Source organism: Leopardus geoffroyi, chromosome E2 (assembly GCF_018350155.1).
Source record: "Leopardus geoffroyi isolate Oge1 chromosome E2, O.geoffroyi_Oge1_pat1.0, whole genome shotgun sequence".
In the NCBI taxonomy this organism is placed as follows: Eukaryota; Metazoa; Chordata; class Mammalia; order Carnivora; family Felidae; genus Leopardus; species Leopardus geoffroyi.
Window position 1 is genome coordinate 13,512,303 of NC_059335.1, and position 25,457 is coordinate 13,537,759.

Sequence of the window (25,457 nt, forward strand, 5' to 3'; positions counted from 1 at the left end):
TTAATTTTTATTTTTGACAGAAAGAGAGAGAGAGAGAGAGAGAGAGAGAGAGAGAGAGAATGAGCAGGGGAAGGGCAGAGAGGGAGGGAGACACAGAATCTAAAGCAGGCTCCAGACTCTGAGCTGTCAGCACAGAGCCAATGCGGGGTCGAACCCATGAATCGCGAGATCATGCCCTGAGCCAAAGTTGGACGCTCGACCGACTGAGACACCCAGGCACCCCAGGGTTAACAAGTTGTCTTGTTTTCAAGCCATTAAGTGTGTGGTAATTTGTTACAGCAACCATAGGAACCTAATCCCCTCGGAAGCCCGGTTAGATCCAGCCAGGTCCACACAGGAAAGGACAGTGTGGACACATGGTTGTAGGGCACAAGCAGGTGATAGAGAAATAGGAGAAATATTGGGGCAGGTGGGGGACCTATGGAGGCTTTGGTGACAGTTTCCACATGGGGCAGGGAGGAGCTGAAAGATTCAATAGTGACTCTCAGGATCCTTGCTTCAGCAGCCAGTGGAGGGCAAGACCTGTATCAGGAGGAGTCGCGTGCAGGCTGAGCCTGTGCGAAGACCAGAAGTGAACGATTGAATTATGCGTGCAGATGAGACGGACGAGAGGGCCTACGGGCACTGGTTCCGCTGGGTCCCAGCTTCTGTGAGAGACCAGCAGGACGCGATCCTCACGGCTTTGGCCTGGGCTGGGAGGTCTTCCGACTCGGTTAGGATGGATTTGGGTGGGCGGTGGGACAGCACACAGAGCACACGGAGTGGAGCGGGGTCCCACCTGGAGCAGCCCCTTCCTGAGCCACAGCCTGGGACGCTGTTTCCTGGCCGCCCTGCTGGTGCCCTGCCAGTGCTGTCCTGTACGTCGCAGCTAAGGAGTCGGAGAGTCACCAGTCGGGTCACTACTAACCATTTGCATCCTTTCGTCTTCTTTGTTTTCTGTGTTCGGTTGGGATCACTTGCACGTCTGTGCTTTACAGGCCCAAGTAGAATAACATAATAATCCAAACTACATCTTCTCCTGAGTGTCTTCTGTTTCGATTCCTCATGCAGCTTGAATATACTAGAGAAAAAGAAAAAACACAACTCAAAATCCACCACCAGCAGGTTACTGGCAGGAGCAAATACCCCATTATTGGAAAGCCTCATCCTCCCTTCTCCCCTCAGACACCAGGGGACCATGTACAAGAACGCAAACCACTGACATATGTCCCAGGTGATCTGGGAGAGTCCGGGAGTATGCGCCTGCCAGCACACAGCTTCTGTCTCACGGCATCCATGGATGTTCATCCTCAGAGCCCTGTGACCAACCATGCCTTAGGAGCCCTCGGTGTCACAGTGCAGGTCGTGCGCTGACAGAAAGGGAAGGGGAACGGGGCAATGCTGGGTCTAGGAACACCCTCAGGTATCTCTAGAGACCAGCAAACTCATTGGGGTCAGATTTCTAACACGTGGACCTGCAGGTACCCACCTGAGTCTCTGAGTCCGAGTGTAAGACGTCCTGTCACATGATACGGAATTCAGCCTGGGGTTCTGGGGACCTCACTGGCTTGGGTCACACGGAAGTATCATCTGGAGAAAAGAGTCACATTGGAAGTGGACTGTCAGCTGCCTTCTTTGTGACGATGACGCTCAGCTGGTCTCCTCTGAAGTTAAGTTTAAAGGTTTGGATTTTCCTGTCGACTACTTCATTTCAACACTGAAAGAATGTATGAATTGTCCTATTTCTCCAACACTGAAGATTATGAGGAACACCCACTGTACTTCTTCCGCTGGAACTCTCATTTTTTATGTAAATGATCATTACTTTTACACTTTCTTACAGCCCTTGCTCTCCTTGAAAGTATCCCCACTGACGGGTTTCCTAAGTCCAGCCATCAGAACTCCCAGGACACACCCTCAGGCCACATGCTAGAAAGTGCTGGAAAGGCATCCATCTCCAGCACTGCGTCGCCCCAAACACACTTGAAAAGTGTGTCCGGACTGGAAGCCTGCACTGCTCCTTTTCAAGCTTTTGCCTTGCTCAACACTCAGGGGATAGTGGCACGATTTTATGGTCTGAGAAACTGAGGTAGTATTTTTGGCAAAACCATGAAGGAAAGGAAAAAACTCAAGGCTTCATTGTGGACGTGAAATACTGAAATGCCTATCAGACAGCTAAGCTCTTCTGGACACTTGTTCTAGGAGGTCCTTCCATGCCCTGCCCATAAAAGTGGGCTAATTTCTCTGTTTCCCACACCTGTTATTTCTCCAGTCTTTTAATTCATCCTAAACACTATCTCTTCAATTGTCTTAATATTTTCAAATTCCTGAAACTTCACAAGCCCCAATTGATTCCATCGTAACCCCACAGCCCGTTATGTACTTTCGTCTTGCCTCATCAACCATATTGTAATTACTCCTTTCCACGTGCTATTGAAAAACTATTCTGACACTCATTACAGACAATAAGGCACACTTTATTGAGGCTGACTGCAACAGTGGGTTTGCAGTAAGGGAGACAGATTGGACTCAACTCCAAGTCAACAAGAAGAGTGGTGATTTATAAGCAAGAGCACGGTGGGGCAGTCAGTGGATGGAAAATTACCAAGAATTAGAGTAATTCCTGCTAAGCTGACCTAACAGGGTTCTTACTGAAGACAGGCTGGGAGTGATTGCATACTACCTAGCAGATGCTAGAGACAGAGAGAAAGGGCTCGATTGATATACTGACAAAATCTTGAAAGACTTATCAGGGATATACAAGAAAAGTTTATCAGAGACTACCACAAAAGCTAGGCCAGTGTATTTTCACATATAGATGAAATGAACAATTATCTAGATAAATGTAAATCACCAAACCTCACCTCAGAACAAAGGCATAATATGAATAGAGCAATAACTAAAAAATTAAAATGTGAATCACTAATTTCCCTCCATCAAAAAAAACAGTACCAGGCCCTGATGTCTTTATGGGTGAGATTTAACAAATCTTCAAGTTAAAGATAATCCTCAACAAACTCCTCCACAAAATAAAAAGTTTTAAGAGAAGAATACTTCCAAGGCACCTAGGTGGCCTAGTCGGTTAAGTGTCTGACTTCAGGGGCGCCTGGGTGGCGCAGTCGGTTAAGCGTCCGACTTCAACCAGGTCACGATCTCGCGGTCCGTGATTTCGAGCCCCGCGTCGGGCTCTGGGCTGATGGCTCAGAGCCTGGAGCCTGTTTCCGATTCTGTGTCTCCCTCTCTCTCTGCCCCCTCCCCCGTTCATGCTCTGTCTCTCTCTGTCCCAAAAATAAATAAACGTTGAAAAAAAAAATTAAAAAAAAAAAAAAAGTGTCTGACTTCAGCTCAGGTTATGATCTTGCTGTTAGTGAGTTTAAGCCCCGTGTTGGGCTCTGTGCTGACAGCTCAGAACCTGGAGCCTGCTTTGGATTATGTGTCTCCCTGTCTTTCTGCCCTCCCCCGATTGTGCTCTCTCTCTCTCAAAACTTAATAAATAAGCTTAAAAAGAAAGGAAAAACCATCTCCAGATATCTGTGTTTCTTGTTCATGTTTATGTTCTTTCTCCTTTGAGTTTGTTCCTTTTCTTATTCCTTTAGGTGGATAATTAGCTCTACAATGACCATCTTTTTCTTCTTTTCTATGTTAAGCATCTTAACATTTAAAATGTGCCCACAAGCCCACCTGGCTTGCATCCTGTGGGTTCTATGTAAAGTTTTTACTGTCACTCAGGCATATTTTGAAATTGCCATTATTGTGTCTTCTTCAACCATGATTCTTTCATCACACACACGGTTTCTATGCAGATGGTGGTGTTCGGCTTGTCCTTTTATTCAGTTTTCTGCTTTCATAGCACAGTGTTTACAGAGTCTTCCATGTCTGGGTATTGACTGAAATTTGCTGTGTGGCCTAGTATGTGGCAGATATTTATAAAGTTGACATTTGTGCTTGAAAATGAGTATGACCACATTTTACATATATGCCAAGCCTCTTGCATTGCTCAAATATTCTCTATCCTTCCTGATTGGCTTGTTCTCTAATCTATGAGAGACAGAAGTTCAAATCTTCTACCAAGAAAGTGGATCCCAAGTGGCTTTTTAAAGCCACGCATTTACCTAATACATATCTGCCCAAAAAGCCTGCAAAAATTCTATTGTGGAATGAAACCCATCAAGAGTTACAGAATTACTGTTTCTACAGCAGCATGTGCTTTTCCTCACAGTCTGTAGTCAGTGAACTTGTTCTCCTACAGACAAAGTGAAGAGTGTAGAGTCCCCAGGGACTTATATAGTGGAGTGGGGTGAGGCTCTGGCCAATTAAAATTCTTCATTTTCAGGGCAGACATGTGAATTAGTAGAACCACTCAAGGAGTCCTCTGGCACTATCCCTTCTCATTAAAGATGCTCTTGCCCCAGAGCCAGCAACCAGCCTCCACTTTGGGGTATTAGTATATGCCCCAGGGAAAGTCTTCAACCTGTGCATAAGAAAACATGTTCCAGGGTATGGAAGTCTTGCTCTGCTAGCAAACAGTGATTTCAACTTACTGCCTTTCAGTAGGGGAATGATCTGTGCCTTATTCCTCAGGTGGGATCCTACCCAGCAGTTAAAATGAAGGAGATTAGGAGCACCTCATTGGCTCAGTCGGTTGAGTGTCCAACTTCAGCTCAGGTCATGATCTCGCAGCTTGTGAGTTTGAGCCCCATATTGGGCTCTCTACTAACAGCTCAGAGCCTGGAGACTGCTTCAGATTCTGTGTCTCCTTTTCTCTCTGCCCCTTCCCGACTCTCTCTCTCTCTCTCAAAAATAAACATAAATAAATAAATAAATAAATAAATAAATAAATAAATAAAATGAAGGAGATTACATAGAACAACAATGCTATATGTAAAAAAGACTCGGGATTTTTTTAATCCTGGGACAAAAAATACTTAGTTTATGACTCATTTACATAATTTTTTTAAAAAAGCTATATTACATGTTATTGGTGAATACAATCGTGTAAAAAGGATCAATCAAACAGCTATTAAAAGTCTCAGGCATAGGATAAAGCCCTCTCCCTACAGCAAGTCATTACCTCTGGGGAGAGAGGGCAGCAAGGGAGGAGGAGCTGGTGTCTGATTTTATGTAACATTTTGCCTCTTTTCTCAAAAAGGGAGATCTGAAGCCAATATCTAAATGTTCACATCGGTTAAATCTTGGAGGTGACCAAACAGCTCACTGTACCATTTCTTCTACTTTACTAGCTGGCATTTCACTTGTAGAGTTCAGCTTTTTCTTCACTATTTCTTTGTAGAAATCTATAAAACCTTGTTGACTGAAAAACCAATCTGTTTTGCTGTCTCGTAGATCTAAGGAAGGAGAAATCTGATGTTTTCATTAGTGTTAAATGTTTTGAACTGTGTCAATTTGGCCCCACTGGTTTAAGATCAGAATAATGGGTGTTCATTCACCATGTTTAACTGATCAACGATTATTTACACCTACCCATTGATTTAAAAATAAAGAAGTGTTCTAGTCTGCTACAGATGTATTCATAATGTTTAAGTGTCTAGATCTGACTCTCTATGTTTAATGAGCTCTAGATAGCCTAAGAGCAAAAACACCAGGGTTCCTTCTTTCCAGAAAACAGAACAGAAAGTACAAGCAATACTCCAAACCCAGTCAATAATCAATCGATGAATCCTCTCTCTCTCTCTCTCTGGCTCTCTCTCTCTCTCACTGCAGGATTGTGGGTGATCATCTCCCATGCTTGCATGCTTGGTTGCAGGTCATGGATTTTGGCAGAAATCAGTGATTTTTGAGAATGTTGGAAGGCACTAGTGTATTTTTTGTCACCTCAAAGCACCTATGGACAGTCTTTGCTTTTCCATACAAGAGTAAGCTTAGGAAGGCTTTGCTTCATTCTAGGTCAGGCTGCCTGCAGATATTGACACTTTCCTCTGCTGCCTTATTGCTAGTTATGTTAAATACAGTTTATTCACTGCATCCATTAACACAGTGTTCATTAACACTGTACCATAGTCAACATCTGTGCGAGCATATACAATGGCCCTCATGCAGAAAAAGGTTGAAAACAAAGACAGTAAGAAGAAGGTGATGATTATGGTGGAAGTTAAGAAGGAAATCATTGAGAAGTATGAATGAGGTATGCAAGTGGCCAAAATTGCAAGATTTTATAAGAAGTCTACATCAACCATTTGCACAATATTAAAGACAAAAGAATAAATAAGGGAACTAGATGCAGTAAAAGGACTGTGACCGAGAACTTTATCTTCGAGAAAGCAAAGACCTTGTACACCACCCTCATAAGTAAACTGCCAGTTACATCAACAGAAAATGAAGAAGTCATCAAGGCAAGCAGGGGATGGTTTGGTAAGTTTAAGAGGGGAAGTGGCATCCATAGTGTTGTGAGGCATGGAGAGGCTGCGAGTTCAGAATCTGAGGCAGCTGAAGTGTTTGCTACCAAGTTCCAGAAGCTCATGGTTTCCAAGTGTTACCTATCGAAGAGAGTTTTTAACTGTGATGAGACAGCGCTTTTTTGGAAAAAGATGCCAAAGAGGACCTACATTACAGAAGAAGAGAATGCAATGCCTGGTCACAAGCCCATGAAAGACCATCTCACCCTTTTGTTTTGTGCTAATGGAAGCAGGGATTTCAAAGTCAAGCCCCTGCTCCTGCATCATTCTGAGAATCCATGAGCCTTCAAGAAATGTCAAGGTTTTACTATATATATATATATATTTTAAATATATATTTATATATATATATATATATATATATATATTCAAGAAATGTCAAGGTTTTATATATATATATTCAAGAAATGTCAATGTTTTACTATATATATATATTAAATATATATTTTAAATATATATTTAAATATAGTATGTTAAATATACTATATATATATATATATATATATATATATATATATATATATGAAATCAGGTATTTTTATTCTATTCTTTTTCCATCTTTTCTCTTCCTTCTTCTTTATTTTCCTCTGTTTCTCTGGAATTAGCCTTATCTCTTTTTCATTCTCAGTTTGGTTTTATTTTCTCCTCTTCCCTTTCTCTCTTTTTATGGGATCAGGCTCCCCTCCCTTTTTTCCAGGGTTACTTCAACAAACAAATCAAAGCACACCCAGTTAAAAGTCCAAACACTCCACCAATAAAGGCAAGGAGAAGCTCTGCAGAGAACTGACCAATGGGAAAGAGCAACTAAAACACAACAAAGTGCACACAGAATACACCAGATACACTTCCTGGAATACCAGGCCCTGCACAGTGTATGACCCCTTTTTAATATGGTAGTACTCTCAGGTGTAGGACACATAACAAGCTTTTAAAACATGCAAAAGAAAAAAAAATAAAACATGCAAAAGAAAGAAACTAAGCCAGAGTGACAAGATGGAAGAATTCTCCCCAAAAGAAAGGTCAAGAAGTAATCACAGCCAGAGAGTTGCTCAAAACAGATATAAACAATATACTGAACAAGAATTTAGAGTAACAGTCTAAAGACTGTCAGATGGGCCTGAAAAACACATAGAAGACACCAGAAAAACCCTTGCTGCAGAGATCAAAGACCTAAGAACTAGTCAGGATGAATTCTAAAATGTTATAGCTGAGATGCAAAATAAACTAGATACAGTGACAGCAGGGATTAAAGAAGCAGAGGAGAAATAGAAGATAGAATTGTGTAAAATAATGAAGCTGAAAAAAAAGAGGGAAAATAAATTACTAGATCATGAGAGGAGAATTACAGAGGTAAGTGATTCCATGAAATGGAACAATATCCATATGACAAGAGTCCCAAAGAAAAAGAGTAAGAAGAAGGAGCAGAAGGTTTATTTGAACAAATTGTAGCTGAGAACCTCCCTAATCTGAGGAAGGAAACAGGCATCTAAGTACAAGAGGCACAGAGAACTCCCTTGAAAATCAGTAAAAACTGGTTAACACCATGACATGTCATAGTGAAACTGGCAAAATACAAAGATGAAGAGAGAATTCTGAAAGCAGCTAGGTACAAAAGGTCATTAACCTACAAGGGTAGACACATAAGGTTAGTAGCAGACCTGTCCACTGAAACTTGACAGGTCAGAGGGAGTGGCAGGAAATATTCAATGTGCTGACTAGGAAAAATATGCAGCCAAGAATTCTTTATCCAGCAAGGCTGTCATTCAGAATAGAAGAAGAGATAGAAGCTAGAAGAGAATAGAAGGAGAGATAAAGGCTTTCCCAGACAAACAAAAACTAAAGGAGTTCATGATCACCAAACCAGCCCTGCAAGAGATCCTAAGGGAACTCTATGAGTGGAAAGCAGCAAAGACTACAAAGAGAACATGGCCACAAACATGAATTCTACAGATAACACAATGGCACTAAGTTCATATCTTTCAATAACCACTCTGAATTTAAATGGAATAAATGCCCCAAACAAAAGTCATAAAGTATCAGAATTGATTTAGAAAAACAACAAGGGGTGCCTGGGTGGCTCAGCAGGTTAAGTATATGACTTTGGCTTGGGTTGTGATCTCATGGTTCATGAGTTCGAGCCCTGTGTTGAGCTCTGTGCTGACAGCTCGGAGCCTGATTCATATTCATATTCTCTCTCTCTCTCTCTCTCTCTCTCTCTCTCTCTCTGCCTCTCCCCCCCCCCTCACACTTTCTCTCTCTCTCAAAAATAAACATTAAAAGAAATTTTTTTTAAAAAATGCAAAATCTATCTATATGCTGCCTATAAGAGACTTATTTTAGACCTGAGGACACCTGCAGATTGAAACTGAGGGAATGGAGAACCACCTATCATGCTAATGTGCATCAAAAGAAAGCCAGAGTAGCCATACCTATATCAGACAAACTAGATTTTAAAACAAAGACTGTAACAAGAGATAAAGAAGAGCATTATATCATAATTAAGATGCGCTAACAATTGTAAGTATTTAGTAGCCCAAATATATCAACCAATTAAACAAAAACCTAAGCAAATTTATTGATAATAATATTTTAATTGTAGGAGACTTTAATACTCTACTTACAGAAATGGACAGATTATCTAAGCAGAAAATCAACAAGGAAACAATGGCTCTGAAGACACATTGGACCTGATGGACTTAACAGGTATATTCAGAACATTTCATCCTAAAGCAGCAGAATACACATTCTTCTCAAGTGCACATGGAACATGTTCCAGAATAGATCACTTACTGGGTCACAAAATAGCCCTCAACAGGTACAAAAAGATTGTGATCATACCATGCAGACTTTCAGACCACAATGCTATGAAACTTGAAATTAACCACAAGAAAAAATTTGGAAAGCCCCTAAATACATCGAGGTTAAAGAACATCCTACTAAAGAATAAAAGGGTTAACCAGGAAATTAAAGAAGAAACTAAAAAATACATGGAAGCAAATGAAAATGAAAACATGACAGTCCAAACACTTACAGATGCAACAAGGGCAGTCCTAAGAGGAAAATACATTGCAATTCAGGCCTATCTGAAGAAGCAAGAAAGGTCCCAAATACACAACCCAACCTTACACCTAAAGGAGCTAGAAAAGGAGCAGTAAATAAAGCCCAAAGCCAGCAGGAGAAGGGAAATAATAAAGATTAGAGCAGAAATAAACAATATAGAATCCAAAACAACAAAACAAAGCATTAGAACAGATCAATGATACTAATAACTTGTTTTTTGAAAGAATAAATAAATTTGATAAATGCCTAGCCAGACTTCTCAAAAAGAAAAGACAGAGGACCCAAATAGACAAAATCATTAATGGAAGAGGAGAGATCACAACCAACACCAGAGGTATACAAACAATTATTAGAGAATACTATGAAAAATTACAAAATTGGACAATCTGGAAGAAATGGACAAATTTATAGACACTCACACACTGCCAAAACTAAAACAGGAAGAAACAGAAAATCTGAACAGGCCCATAACCAGCAAAGAAATTGAATTGGTAATCAAAAATCTCCCAACAAATAAGAGTCTGGGCCAGATGGCTTCCCACGGGAATTCTACCAGACATTTAAGGAGAATTAATACCTATTCTTCCCAAACTATTCCAAAAAATAAAAATGGAAAGAAATCTTCCAAACTCATTCTATGAAGCCAGCATTACCTTGATTCCAAAACCTGACAAGGACCCCACTAAAAAGGAGAATTACAGGCCCATATCCTGGATGAACCTGGATGCAAAAATTCTCAACAAGATAACAGCAAATTGAATTCAGCAGTACATTAAAAGAATTATTCACCATGATCAAGTGGATTCATTCCTAGGCTGCCAGGCTGGTTTAATATTCACAAATCAATCAATGTGATACACCACATTAATAGAAGAAAGGATAAGAGCCAAATGATCTTTTCAATAGATACAGAAAAAGCATTTGACAAAATACAGCATCCTTTCTTGATAAAAACTCTCAAGAGGGGCACTTGGGTGGTTCAGTCAGTTGAGCATCCGGCTTCAGCTCAGGTCATGATCTCACAGTTCATGAGTTTCAGCCCCATATCAGGCTCTATGCTGACAGCTCAGAGCCTGGGGTCTGCTTCGGATTCTGTGTCTCCTTCTCTCTCTCTGCACCTCCCACACTCATACTCTGTCTATCTCTCTCGAAAATAAAGAAACATTTAAAAATTAAAAACTTTCAAGAAAGTCGGGATAGAAGGAACATACCTTAACATCATAAACGCCATATATGAAAGGCCCACAGCTAATATCATCCTCAACGGGGAAAAACTGAGAGCTTTCCCCCTGAGATCAGGAACACGACAGGGATGTCCATTCTCACCACGGTGGTTCAACATAGTCCTAGAAGTCCTAGCTTCCACAATCAGAAAACAAAGAGAAATAAGAAATAAAAGGCATCCAAATTGGCAAGGGAGAAGTCAAACTTTCACTCTTCACGGACGACATGATGCTCTACATGGAAAACCCTAAAGACTCTACCAAAAAACTGCTAGAGCTGACTCATGAATTCAGCAAAGTTCCAGGATATAAAATCAATGTACAGAAATCGGTTGCATTTCTATACACCAATAATGAAGCAGCAGAAAGGGACATCAAGGAATCGATCCTATTTACAACTGCACCAGAAAGCATAAAATACCTAGGAATAAGCCTAACCAAAAAGGTAAAAGATCTGTATGCTGAAAACTATAGAAAGTTTCTGAAAACAATTGAAGAAGACACAAAAAGATTAAAAAAACATTCCATACTCATGGGTTGGAAGAAGAAATATTGTTAAAATGTCAGTATCACCCAAAGCAATCTACACATTCAAAGCAATGCCTGTAAAAATAACACCAGCATTCTTAACAGAGCTAGAACAAATAATCTTACAATTTGTTTGGAAATGCAAAAGATCCTGAATAGCCAAAGTAATGTTGAAAAAGAGAAGCAATGCTGGAGACATCACAATTCCAGACTCCAAGCTGTATTACAAAGCTGTAATCATCAAAGACAGTATGATCTTGGCACAAAAACAGACACATAGATCAATGCAATAGAATAGAGAACCCAGAAATGGACCCACAAACATATGGCCAATTAATCTTCCACAAAGCAGGAAAGGGGATCCAATGGAAAAAAAGACAGTCTCTTTAGCAAATGGTACTGAGAGAACTGGACAGCAACCTGCAGAAAAATGAACCTGGACCACTTTCTTACATCATACACAAAAATAAATTCAAAATGGATGAAAGACCTAAACGGGAGACAGGAAACCATCAAAATCCTGCAAGAGAAAACATGCAGCAACCACTTTGACCTCCGCCACAGCAACTTCTTACTCGACACATCTCTGAAAACAAGGGAAAGAAAAGCAAAAATGAACTATTGGGACCTCATCAAGATAAAAAACTTCTGCACTGCAAAGGTAAGAATCAACAAATGTAAAAGGCAACTGACATAATGGGAGAAGATATTGGCAAATGACACATCAGATAAAAGGTTAGTATCCAAAATCTATAAAGAACTCACCAAACTCAACACCCAAAAAAACAAATAATCCAGTGAAGAAATGGGCAGAAGACATGAATAGACACTTTTCCAAAGAAGACCTCCAGATGGCCAACCAACACATGAAAAGATGCTCAACATCACTCATCATCACCATATTGAGATACTACCTCACACCTGTCAGAAAGGCTAAAGTTAACAACTCAGGCAACAACAGATGCTGGTGAGGATGCGGAGAAGGGGGAACCCTTTTGTACTGTTGGTGGGAATGCAAACTGCTGCAGCCCCAGTTTTATGGAGGTTCCTCAAAAAATGAAGAATAGAACTATCCTACAACCCAGCAATTGCACTACTAGGAATTAATCCAAAGGATACAAAAATACTGATCTGAAGGGGCACATGCTCCCCAATGTTCATAGCAACCTCCATCAACAAAAGCCAAGTTATAGGAAGGGCCCATGTGTCCATCAACTGATGAACGGATAAAGAAAATGTCTCAAATGTGTACACAATGGAATACTACTTGGTGATGAAAAAGAATGAAATCTTGCCATTTGCAACAAGGTGGATGGAACTAGAGGGTATTATGCTAAGCGAAATAAGTCAGTCAGAGAAAGGTATCATATGATTTCACTCCTGTGAAATTTGAGAAGCTCAACAGATGAACATACAGGAAGGAAAGAAAAATAAGATAAAAACAGGAGGCAAACCATAAGAGACTCTTAAATACAGAGAACAAACAGGGTTTCTGGAAGGGGGGTTGGTGTGGGAATGGGTTAAATTGGTGATGGGCATTAAGAAGGGCACTTTTTGGGATGAGCACAAATATATATAAGAGATGAATCACTGAGTTCTACTCCTGAAGCCAAGACTACACTGTTAACTAACTTGAATTAAAAAGATGGGGCGCCTGGGTGGCGCAGTCGGTTAAGCGTCCGACTTCAGCCAGGTCACGATCTTGTGGTCCGTGAGTTCGAGCCCCGCGTCGGGCTCTGGGCTGATGGCTCAGAGCCTGGAGCCTGTTTCCGATTCTGTGTCTCCCTCTCTCTCTGCCCCTCCCCTGTTCATGCTCTGTCTCTCTCTGTCCCAAAAATAAATAAACGTTGAAAAAAAAAAATTTAAAAAAATAAATAAATAAATAAAAATAAAAAAAAAAAAAAAGAAAAAAAGCACAGGGACAGGACCCAGGGGCAAAAAAGAGAGTTGCACTTGGAGTGTGACGAGTGACTGATTACATACCTTCAGGTTGGGAGGGGGTTAGGGATAGTATAAGTGTCTAAGGAATTTTTCAAGCCAGGTTTCCAGGACCTTGAGGGGCTAGCTGCTGTTAGGAAAAGGTCATTTACTGCTGTCTAGTAAACCCTTAGTCATGAGACCCTTCGGATGTATATCAGGGGGCCATATGCTTGGAGGATGATTGCTAACATATATTTTGGGGAGGAAAGATAAAGCAAGTTTCCAAAGGAATTTCTATGTGTTTAGAGCAGATTCACAGGATCCTGGGGGGTCCGGATAATGTCAAGCTGAGGTTTCCTTTTGCCCTGAGGAAAGTGTTGACGGCAAAGTAGCTGAGTTCCTACAGGAAAGTCACTCTGTATGTCCCAGGGACTTGTTAGAGGGCTGTGAGCTGTAAGGAAATCTAATTTTATCTACATTTCTTTTTGCCTTTATTCTCCACATCATTAAAGCCAACACCACGAGCACTGATTTCTCCCTCAAAGACCTATGTTGCTTTTCACTTTACTTTCACATTACTACTTTCACTTTTTTGGATTCAACAAGCTTTTCATCTTGAAAATATTCAGCAATGCAGTGAAGAGGCCTGTTGACTCTGTGCATGAGACATGGTACTGTTGGGAGTTTCACAAAGAGCATAGATCAGATTTGAGGAAATATTTTAGTCAGAATAAGCATTTCCTTGGATTCATATAGTACAGATCTTACTGTGCAGGCATTCTGCATAAATTTTCTAATAGACCTGAAAAGGACAAAAAAAGTATCCTCTGTTGCAATATCTTATTTTCCTGTAGGACAAAAAAGAATCTGAAAGACAGATGACTGTGCCTAAGCCACACACGGTTTTGGCAGATAACGAGTAGACCCCTGAATCCTGCCTGTCAGTCAGGCAGTGTCATTTCTGCAACTTCACGAAAGCTCAGTGAAAAGAAAGTAGCACATAAGTGGATATACCATGCTACCTGTATATACTATGAAGATGACAGAAGAAAGCTCTTCAAAATTTTTATAATGTTTATTATTTATTTTGGGGAGAGAGAGAGAGAGACAGAGAATGGGCATGGAAGGGTTGGAGAGAGAGGGAGACACAGAATCCAAAGCAGGCTCCAGGCTCCAAGCTGTCAGCACGGAGCCCAATGCAGCGCTCGAACTCACGAGCGCAAGATCATGACTTGAGCCGAAATTGGCTGCTTAACCAACTGAGCCACCCAGGCGCCCCAGAAGAAAGCTCTTTAAAATGCTCTTAGAATATCCCTGTTGTCATCATCATCAGAATCACAATCATCGACAAAGGTGAAACTATTAGTGTCAGCAAGATCATCATCAAAAGACAAAGTTTTCAGTAGTTGCCATGCCCAAATAATGTATAGTAGAATTTTCAAGTCATGTTTCTGTTTCACTTGGGGTTTTGCCCCATTGTAAGTATCTGCCCCACTTCCATGTATTTTTTTTTTTTTACTGTGTATTCCTGGTAGTGTATACTGGCAAATATGATTTGTAGAGGCACTTTTAGGAAAACAGGTTGGCGCGATGGACTGCAGAAAGGGCCCACAGTGACCCCCTGGCTAAATACAAACAGGCCTATTGGGTGACCCACCTCAAAACAATCATAAGCCCTAACTGACCAATGGGCTAGGCACATTTACCTAGAGCCAGGCACAGTTACCAAGAAAGGGAAAATTCCATATGTCCCATACCTCCTCACCTTCCTGCTTTAAATATGGCCCCCACCCAGTGCCTCCTTGCAAACAGCCTCTCCTCCACTATCCTGCCCACCAATCCCTTGCAGTATATTCAATAAACTTCTATCTCTTTTCTTTCACCTTGAATGAATTCTGTTACCACCCGGGTTATTGGCTTCCACCCAATCATCTCCCCACATTTGGAGGCCCCCATCCAATCAGACAGACACTCCATTTAATTTAAACATCGCATGATTAAATTTATTTTTTGCAAAAAAAAAAAAAAAAAAAAAAAGAAACATGGACCGTGTTCAAATGCCCAGCATTTTGAAGCATACCACATGGACAGACATACCACACATACTTATAAGCAAAGAAGTCCTTTTAGTAATTCTCAGTTTGGCAAAAATGAACACATTCATTAACAGATTAACAGGCACAAAAGTGCTTGTAGCCTGAAAACTGTTTGTGGTAACTAATATTTAGTGTGCTAACTTACTTAGGATTCATCTAGGTATTTACAGACTGGTCAGTATTTCACTTAACTTGGCATAGTACAAGTCTGTAAACTACCAAGAGATACAGATCATTTTCACATTGACATATGACAAGATACCATTGCTATTGAAATAATGTTTTGTCAGAATTCATTCACTTTCCTTCACCTAAGGACATTTTTACAAATATTCGCTTATTTTTCTCTATAGCCTTTACAATAGAGACTCTCAGGAATTGTAGGGACTCATCCAGTACCACCAGGCAAAGGAGGGCACATATTACACATAGGACACATACACTCTGCTAATGTAATTAAACAAGCCAACAGCAGACTGAGGTGGCTCTAACACCTTGGTGGCCTACACAGCCAAACCAAAACCTGAGCTAGGGTCAGAGCACCCCCACCCCAGAAGAGAAAACTGGGAAGCCAAGCACAGACGGCCAACTTGGTTTGCGCAAAGAAGACCAAAGCTCCAGCCATAGCCAATCAAACTATGTTATTGCTTTGCTTCCAGCTCTTCTTAGAAGAACCTTTGGCCTGGCACCTGTTCTTGGAGTACCTCTGGCCATCTGTGCTCTGGCTCTGCCCAATTCCAATCTCTATATGCTCAGGTAAACTCTTGAAAATATGAATGTGCCTCAGTTGACCTTTTCTCGGTCCTTACGCACTCATCAGAGAGACAGATGCAACAAGAGTGCTTAGAGCATCTGTTCAACGAAGACAACTTCCTAGTGGAAAGTCCTGGCTCTCACTCTTTCCTCACCTTGACCTCCTGACCAGGAGCAGGTGCCAGGGGACTGGGCAAGTTGAGGTCACCTGCTCAAGAAGAGGCCTGAAGCACTCCTATCAATCTTTGTGGAGGGGACTCAGAAGATGTCCTGTGCCCTCATGTGTCAGCCAATGGAGACTCTGGATGAAACTGCAGGAAGAGACTGAGGACAGACCAAGCAGCCAGCCATCTGAGTATCTCCATAGCCTGTCCCAGGGACATAATATCCAGCCCACTTCCATGGAGCTGCACAGCCTCAGGTGGGGTCCTTGAGTCCCTTGAATGACCATGATGGGGGCAGCACAACGAAGCCCCAGAGACTGTCACAGCAGAGGAGTCCTAGTGGGAAGGGGAAGGTCTCAGAGGTGTAGACAGAGGACTAGAGGAGGTGAAGGTGTTGAAGAGGGACACATCTAAGGATCCAAGGGATGGGAACCTGGGTGGCTCAGTCCGTTAAGCGTCCAACTGTTGGTTTTGCCTCAGGTCATGATCTCACAGTGAGTTTGAGCCCCACAACTGGCTCTGCATTGACAGCGCAGAGCCTGCTTGAGATTCTGTCTCCCACTCTCTCTGCCCCTACCCCCTTGCTCTCTCACTCTCTCTCTCTCAAAATAAAATAGAAAAATAATTTAAATTTTTTAAATAAAAAAAAGTGGGGCGCCTGGGTGGCGCAGTCGGTTGAGCGTCCGACTTCAGCCAGGTCACGATCTCGTGGTCCATGAGTTCGAGCCCCGTGTCAGGCTCTGGGCTGATGGCTCAGAGCCTGGAGCCTGTTTCCGATTCTGTGTCTCCCTCTCTCTCTGCCCCTCCCCCGTTCATGCTCTGTCTCTCTCTGTCCCAAAAAATAAATAAACGTTGAAAAAAAAATTTTAAATAAAAAAAAGAATTTTAAAAAAAGGGATCCAAGGGAACTGAAGGGAAAGTCAAAGGGCAAAACAGGAGGAAGGAGGAACAGAAAGGTGGCAGAGGAGGGGGTTTCAGAGGAGCCCGCCTGCAATTCCCAAGGTGCTTCATGTAGCCATGAAAATTCCCAGGGGTATCTCAGAAAACCTGGCCATTTCTGAAGCTACTGACTGAAGCGAGGGCAGTACAGCGAAGCATGTGGTCAGCAGGGCAGGATGAAGGAAGATGACAGTGGTCCCTGGGATGAACACACCGTCAGGAAATCTTGAAAGGGGCCAGAAAATTGCACCATTGCATTAATTTCCTCCCATACACATTCCCTAGGCTAGAGGAGAGGGAGCTCCATTGGAACATTGGAGAACTGCAAGGTTCCTGAAAACACAAACAGAGCTACTCCTTTACAGAAGATCTGGAGTACCAAGAATCAAATTTAGGCCTCTCGGTAACTCTGTTGGTATGCAGACTGCAAGGTAGCCTCTGACACGTGCCTTCTGTTGTGAGAAATGCTTCTCTTATACCGCAGCAACGGTACTGGCTGCTGAGACACATGTTACAATCTCATTGGCCAGGAGCCCCTCTTTCGTGTAAGAGTGTGACGTCAGAGAATGACTCATTCCAGTAATTATAAAAGGCTGGATCTCTATACGAGACAAAATTTTGGGAACGAAACAGAGAAGAGCACACTCCTTCTGTCCTATAGCAATTCAGTCACGTTGATACTAATCAACTTCGCGCCATGGAATTAATTGCGAACTTTGTAGCCACCTTTGTCCTGAACAACATAAGAATGTATATCCTGGAGTTGCCCGTGCCATTTCTGGAGAACCAGTGCAACGACACAGGTTGGTCAAACATGCTATGCCATTTTCTGTTGAAGACTATCCTTACTTATGCCCTGCGCAATCTTGCTTCCCGTGTCGGCAAGCTGAATGTTGGAAGGTTCTTGCTAAACATGCCATATTGCTTTCGACGCAAGATGTTTTCTAAGCCCACAGCTGTGGTTGTGGTTTAGCTACTGTTACAGCTACGCAATCTGAGCTCTCTGGGGAAATACTTGTTATCTAGAGAAGAAGATATTAACTTCCTAGCTTATCTACATCCAGTGGAGCTTGTATGTGTGCTCAGCTCTCTCCGTGAGTTGTCATCTGGCCCCTTATACCGGACTCACAAAGAACACTGGCTTGCAACACAACTGTGAACTGAAACAAGGAAATGGAATCACAATGTTAAGGAGATCCAACATGGAGCCGGGAGATCACCGCTGAAGTTGGGCCTATGCCCGCCCACATCTGGATGTCACATGACCAGCCTGTGCCAATCAAAAAGGGCTACATCTGGCCGCCATTCTCAGAAGAGCGCTTGCTTTGCGGAATTCCACCCAGCTAGTACCAGGATAGTAGTTGCTACAAATCTTAATCTACAAATATTAAATTTAATTTACAAAAATAAATTTAATCTACAAATATTAAAACTCATTGTTTATGCTGTGTCATTCAGATCTCTTTCAGAAGAACTTCTACAGGCTGGGGTGGGGGGGGGGGTTACTTTTATCAACTCTTTCTCCACCTGCCTCAGAGAAAATTTCCAGTTCCTCTAAAATCTGTGTCCAAATACTTGAACTGAATATTTGTTTTGCTTTTTGCACCCTCAGTTTCTTTTGTTCGACACGACTAACCAAATAAACTTATTATCAACAAGAGGAGTATCTGGAAACTTACTACCTGGTTCTAAACTGACCTCTTTCTCCTGTGTGGCACAGGGTCTGTGGCCACAACCCAAGGAGGAGGTAGGGAAAAATCTCAGTGATTGTGATGACAAAGACAGCTCTGTGGGATGGGGTAGGATGGAAAGGGAGAGGGGATCTGCAGCCTGGGTGAGATTTGCTGAGGGAAGGATGGGGGTGGAGGATGGTTCCCAAGGCTGAAACTCTGGGGTTAAGGATCCCAAGGGGGCTTTGGGATGTCTCATCTCCCCAGGAGAAGTTCAAGGTGAGAGAAGTACAAACCAGGAGTTGGTTGAAGGCGCCTCAGCCAGTTGCAGGGCATGTACCCAAAACTGGCCAGAGGAGAGCCAGCTGCATTGAAGTCTGAGCAGGAGGAAAGAGCGGGGCCCCCAAAACTCATGTTGCAGGGGATTCAAGTTGAAGTGGGGAGGTGGTGGCGAAACTCAGAAGGCTCCCAGACCTCCCCCATCGGGTCAGTTGAGACCTCATGGAGGGGGAAAGGGTATGAGGGGAACAACCCTCCCTGGGGCACCCGGGAAGTCCTGGGGCTGACCTGGGGATGTGGAGCCTGCACTCCTCTGGTGCTTCAGGCTTCTCGTTGCAAGCAGAGCTTGGAAATAGCAGCCTCCAACTCAGCCCTCATGATCCCAGGTCCCTCACTAACAACCAGACAGGGGACTGGGCTGTCCCGAGGAGCCGGTCTGCTCCCTTGGAGACCCCCACCCAGTGGTCTTCAAATATGCTCTGCAACCTGTCTGGCAGCTGTGAAAGCTGCTCCTCCCCACTCCTGATGGTCAAAGCCTTTGTGCAGTGATTTCATGCACACTTTGGGAATCCCAAGACTGGTTTCACTTCCAAGCTGCCCTTGGTGACAAACACAGAAATTCTGTGGGCTCTTTGGTTGAGAGTTTCAAAAGCAAATGCTAGTAGAAAGGCCCTTGTATGAACGAAGGTATAAAACTGGCTGCTAAATGCTCTGAACCCTAGAGTGTTGCCCCCTCCCCTTTCAATTGGACCCCCAGTCATCCAGGGCACTGCAGATTCTTCCCCCTTTTCTCCATTGCATCCAGGCTCTGACCACTGTCAAGTCACCTGGCCTCAGTCCCCTTCCTGACCGTCTCCTGTCCTCCCTGTGACCTGTAAACTAGTCACCCCATGCCTTTCAGTTACACAAAATTCTCCTGGAGGACCTTGATAATGAGTTGATGAGGTGAAGGCTCCTCAGGGAAGGAAGCGGACGTTTTGCTTTTCTAGAACAATCCTGAGCAATGCTGAAACTGGTTTGAACGCCAGATAAAGGCATCTCATCCTGGTCTGATCTGGACCTTGGGAAACCCTGGCCCTCCCTATCCAAAGCAGGATCCCTCGACCCTGTGCCCTCCCCACCCCCATCCCCAGAGCCTGGCAACCAGACCAGAAACCCCCTTCCTCCCTACAATCACCTCTGGTCTCTGTGTGATCCCTGCACCCTGCAATCCCTCCTGCCTTTCTGGACTCCGCTCCCCCACTGGACTCTAACCTCCCCCACACCTCCACCTCCTGCCCGTTCCTCCTTCATCTGGGCCCCCTCTGACAAGCCTTGAGCTCCTGAGCCTCTGTCTGCAGTTCTCTTGGCTTATACAGCTTAATGACTCCCCACTTGACCAGGAGCTCCCCCAACTTGAGTGTTTTGTCTTCAATGTCATCTCCATTGAACAGCCAACCTGTTTATAAATTTTTTAACAGTTCTGGAAACTACAATCCCCAAATGGACTTCACTCTACCCAAATGGAGGCATCTGACTTATGTGTACCCTCCTGAGACTCTTTGGAAGAATGTGTTTTCCTCTCTTTTGTAGCTTTGGGAGGCTTTCCTCATTCTGGGTCCTGTTTCCCCATCTCACCCACCTTCTCTCCCCTGCTTTATCCTCACATTTACTCTTTTCCTCCCTAGGCCAATCTCCCTTCTCTCTCTCTCTTTCTCTCTCTCTCTCACTCTCACACTCTCCCTCTCAACACTTGAGAGTACATAGAGCGACCACCCGGACAGTCCAGAATAATCTTTCCATGTCACGATCTCTAACTCCATCACATGGGCAGTGTCTTTGCCAGGGAATATGACATTCACAGGATCCAGGGATAAAATTCATGATGTTTTGGGGGCCAATTATTTGCTCTAACACAGTACCAAAAAAACTCCAGAAATTCTCTCTTCATATTAAAAAGAAAAAAAAAGAAAGCTTTAAAAAGGTCACCTTGTTGCAGCCCCGGGTACGTGATTATGGTACAATGCCGTCACCCCACTTGTACCTCCTCATGCTCCCAGCCCTGTGCAAGGATCCATTGCTTCCCATGATCAGAAACACCTTTGCTCCTTCTGATTCGTTCTTTGGCTGTTTGCAGGTTATTCAGAAGAGGGGAATCTTTTCCTTTTACACCCTCTTATTAAAAGCAGACCGGGGGCGCCTGGGTGGCTCAGTCAGTTAAGCGTCTGACTTCGGCTCAGGTCACGATCTCACGGTCCGTGAGTTCGAGCCCCGCATCGGGCTCTGGGCTGATGGCTCAGAGCCCGGAGCCTGCTTCCAATTCTGTGTCTCCCTCTCTCTCTGCCCCTCCCCCGTTCATGCTCTGTCTCTCTCTGTCTCAAAAATAAATAAACGTTAAAAATAAAAAAAATAAAAAAAAAAAAGCAGACCGAACATCCAACAAAACTTGTGTCTTTGTAACAAAAAAAATACTGAATTCCACCTGGACATCAAATACTTGACACCAAAGGCTCTTGTAAAAAGCTCTTATACATGAACCCAGGTAATCTCAGCCTGAGAGAACCAGGACAAATAAAACTCCCTGACCCTGAACCTTTTGCCACACTCTCTATGTGCATTCGGGCTCTGTCCTACACTTTCATCCGTCCTATGCTGCAATGCATGCCTTTTTACACCGGGACAAACTGTGCTCATAAAGTTCATACTTTGCTCCCAAAGTTGTTTTTCTGCTCCCTGATTTTTCCTACCAGAGGCTCATTCATGTGGAAGGATTATTATCTTTCCTACAGAAACTTCTATTTCACAGGGATAATTTGAGTGTTGGATAACCAAGGACTGTCAAAACCAGAATAGGATATCAGACGTTGTGAAGAGGGTTCTCCCCAACCTTTGTATACATATACATCCCTTTGCTACAACATGGCAAATGGGACATGTTCATTAAGAGAAGCAATATATTCATAACGGTGTGATTATGCTTTGTTTCAGCCCATTTGGAAATCATTTAGGTATTTAATGAATATCTATAATTAGCTTAACTTAGCAGAAGGGTAATATTTTAAGTTACCTGAAGATCTTGGAAACTGTCTTCAGGCAAACATAGTACAAGACATAATGAGTGAGGAAATAAAGTCTTCTCAGAGTAATTGCTTTTTCTTTAATTCATAAGCATTCAGTCTCCACCCTTCTGCCAGGCTACTGGCAGTCAAGCCACTGCCTCCATGGGGTCCTGGTGCTGTCCAATCCCTCCACACTCTCCAGACTCTGAACCCCCACCAGCTGGCATGTCCTGTGGTCTGTCCCATATCCCTAGTATCCCATCCTAGCCCACATGCTGCTGTGTCCTGGGAGCTCTTTGTGTGCATCTAACTCCCTTGAGAGATACAAACAACTCTCCATCCAGCTTCTGAAGGTTTGTGTCCATCCTTATGACTGTCTACTCCAAAATGGGCTCCCTGAATCAAGTGTTTTGTGCCCAGTGTCAGGGTGCTTCTCTGAGTCTTTAAGAATCTTCACATTTCCACCAACCCCCCTCCCCACCTCTCACACTGACCCCTAAGGCTGCAAGGCTGGGACCACTAAGGCTCCCACCTCATCCTTCAGGTTCTAGCTGCTCTCCCCACAGCAGGTGGGTCAGCCTCCACCTAGACTCCTCACGCCCCTGGACACTCCTGCCCTGATAAGTCTATGCCATCTTAATCATGAACCATGTTTCACACACAGATTCCCTACCCTGCTTTACACGATTTTATCCCCAAATGCTTAAGGGTCAAGAGGAAGACAAAGGAAGGGGTTAAGACTTAACGCCCTAGTGAGTAGGAAGTTGAGAGTTCAGAAGGAAAGCAGAAGTTTGCCAGTTAGTGATAAAGGGGTGTTGATGGGGGACAGTCAAAGGATTCAGGAAAGCTGAAGGGAAAATCTTAGGTATAAAAAAAGGATGAATAAGGATTAGTTGCATGATGAGAAGGGAGTAATCTTAGATGAGCCAGGTTGGGGTTCCCATGTTGCTGGAAATACCCATCTAAATCCCCCAGTTTCCTTAGCAGATGTTTGCCATTTCTAGAGATATTGAACTGAATTAGTGACATACCAGTGATGCACAGTTGGTGACAGAAGAAAAGAGATGACAACTATAGAATAAAAGATACCCATGGATTAATAGATAGTTAAACTGGAGAGAAGAAAAACTTGGAAGGAGTTGAGAAAAAGTCTGGCTTATTCAACGTTCTCACGCAATCTCCAGACCTGAAGCCTTGGAAACCCTGTCCTCTCATCAGCTCAGACAGTCCCTGAGTGGGGTGGGAGAGGTGAGTGAACCCTTCAGAGGGTTGAGTTTGGGGAGACTGAAGGAGCGGGGACTAGAGCAACTGCTTCTTTGAAAATCCATCCTGATCAGGAACAGAACCATATGTCGGAAGACTTCATATTGGTAAAATGTCCCTACCCCCCAAAGTGATCTACAGAGTCAATGTTATCCACATTAAAATCTCAATGGAATTTTTGGCAGGAAGTAGAAAAAAATCATCCTTCAATTCATATGGTATCTCAACGGACCCCAAGGAGCCAGAACAATCTAGAAAAAGAGAAACAGGAGGCTTCACATCCCAATTTCAAAACATATTTCTGAACTACAGGAAACAAAACCTCCATAGAAACACACATGTAGACCAAAGGAACAGAAGAGAGAGCCCCCAAATAAACCCTCCCACAGATGGCCAAACGATCTTTGACGGGGGCCAATCCCACCCAATGGAGAAAGGACAGTCTTTTCAAAGAAACTTCTTCTGAAGACTGGATATCCACACACAAAAGAAGAAAACAGGACCCTTCCTTTCTACCATACACAAAAATTCACTGGAAATAAATAACTGATCTCAACAGAAGACCTAACACTATGACGTTGAGACAGAAAAACAGGAGAAACGTTCGATGACATTAGATTTGGCAATGAGGTCTTGGACATGACACCAAGCACAGGCAACAAAAGCCAAATAGACAAGTGGGGCCATTTCAAGCTCACTAACTATTGGCCCCAGAAGAAACACTCAACTGAGTGAAAAGGGAACCTACACAATCGGGAAAGTATTTGCGAATTGTGTATCAGTTAGGGAATTAACTGATACATCTAAAGTATGTAAAGAAATTCTGAAATTCAACAACAACAAGAAAACAAACTACCCAATTAACAAATGGGCAAAAATCTTGAATACACATGTCTCCAAAGATATACAATGGCCACCAAGCTGATGAGAAAATGCTCAACACCACTAATATTACAGAAAGCAAATGAAACAGCAAGGAGATATCATGTCACAGCCATTAGGATGGTCACAATCAACAACAATAACCAAAGCATCCAAAAACCGAAAAGCATAAAACAACTTATGCTGGCAAGGATATGGAGATATTGGAACACTGGCACATGGTTGGACAAAATGTAAAATGGCACATTTATTGTAGCACACAGTGAAGAGTTCCCCCCAAATCAAGAAATAGACTTACCATGTGATCGCACAAACTCAGTTCAGATTTTATATCCATAAGAATTGGAGGCAGTTTATGAGCATCCCCGTACATTGCTGTGTAATTCTCAAGAGTCAAGAGGTAGAAGCAGCCAACGTGTCCACAGACAGAGGAGAGGATGAAGAACATGGGGCATCTGTGTATAGTGGGGTGTTGTCCAGGTTTAGACAAGGAGATGATTCTGACTTGCTGCTAAGTGAACTAAGCACATCACAGAAACTCAAATACCCTAAGATTCCACTTACGTGAGGTATGTAAAGTAGTCGAATTTATAGAAATGAAAGAGGAACTCAGAGCAAGTCAGGGCGGAAAGGAGAGAACACAGAACTGTGGGTGTAGATTTTCAGTCACAAAATGAACTCATGCTGGAGATGTGTTGTGCAACACTGAGAATCTATATACCGCCGTTAACCTATCCACTGGTTAATGGTTAATGGTAGTAAATTTAATATTATGTGTTTTTTTTCTATAATAGTTAACAATGTCTTTAAAGGACAAATTGGGGTGAAGAACCCAGGGGCCCTTGAGACCTTCCTGACTTCAAAGAAAAAGCTCGGGGTGTGACAAGTACACAGGGTTGGTGGTGAGCTTTGTTTCCTGTTCCCCGTCAGCCTGTTTCCGCCCCAGATGGTTGCTCGTGGGGTCTCTGGGCCCCTCAAGAGTCCACAGTGGGGAGGATGCTCAAAGCTCCAATGATTATCCAGAGTTGAGGGGTGAAGGTGGGAGGGGAAGGGCCGGGCAGGGAAGGAAAGAGCGGTAGAGGACATAGCAGTATGGAAGGGGGGACAGATCAAAAGATTCAAGAGAGCTGAGGAGTCTAAGATGTGCCTCCAAAATAAAAAAGGAAAGAGAAAAGAACAAAATGGTGACAGCCTTGCTCAGTACAGGGAACATGAGACTCTTCATCTCAGGGTCATGAGTTCAAGCCCCA

The 25,457-nt window shown here is 43.0% G+C and overlaps 1 long non-coding RNA gene across 1 annotated transcript; it reads right to left on the reverse strand.

Annotated features, from left to right (window-relative positions):
• Nucleotides 1-265: 265 nt before the first annotated feature.
• Nucleotides 266-24,854, reverse strand: LOC123578902. The gene is made up of 3 exons (XR_006702553.1): nucleotides 24,506-24,854; nucleotides 1,469-1,643; nucleotides 266-1,060 (listed from the first exon to the last, which is right to left on the reverse strand). It is a non-coding gene; the product is annotated as an uncharacterized LOC123578902 (long non-coding RNA).
• Between the last annotated feature and the right edge of the window lie 603 nt (nucleotides 24,855-25,457).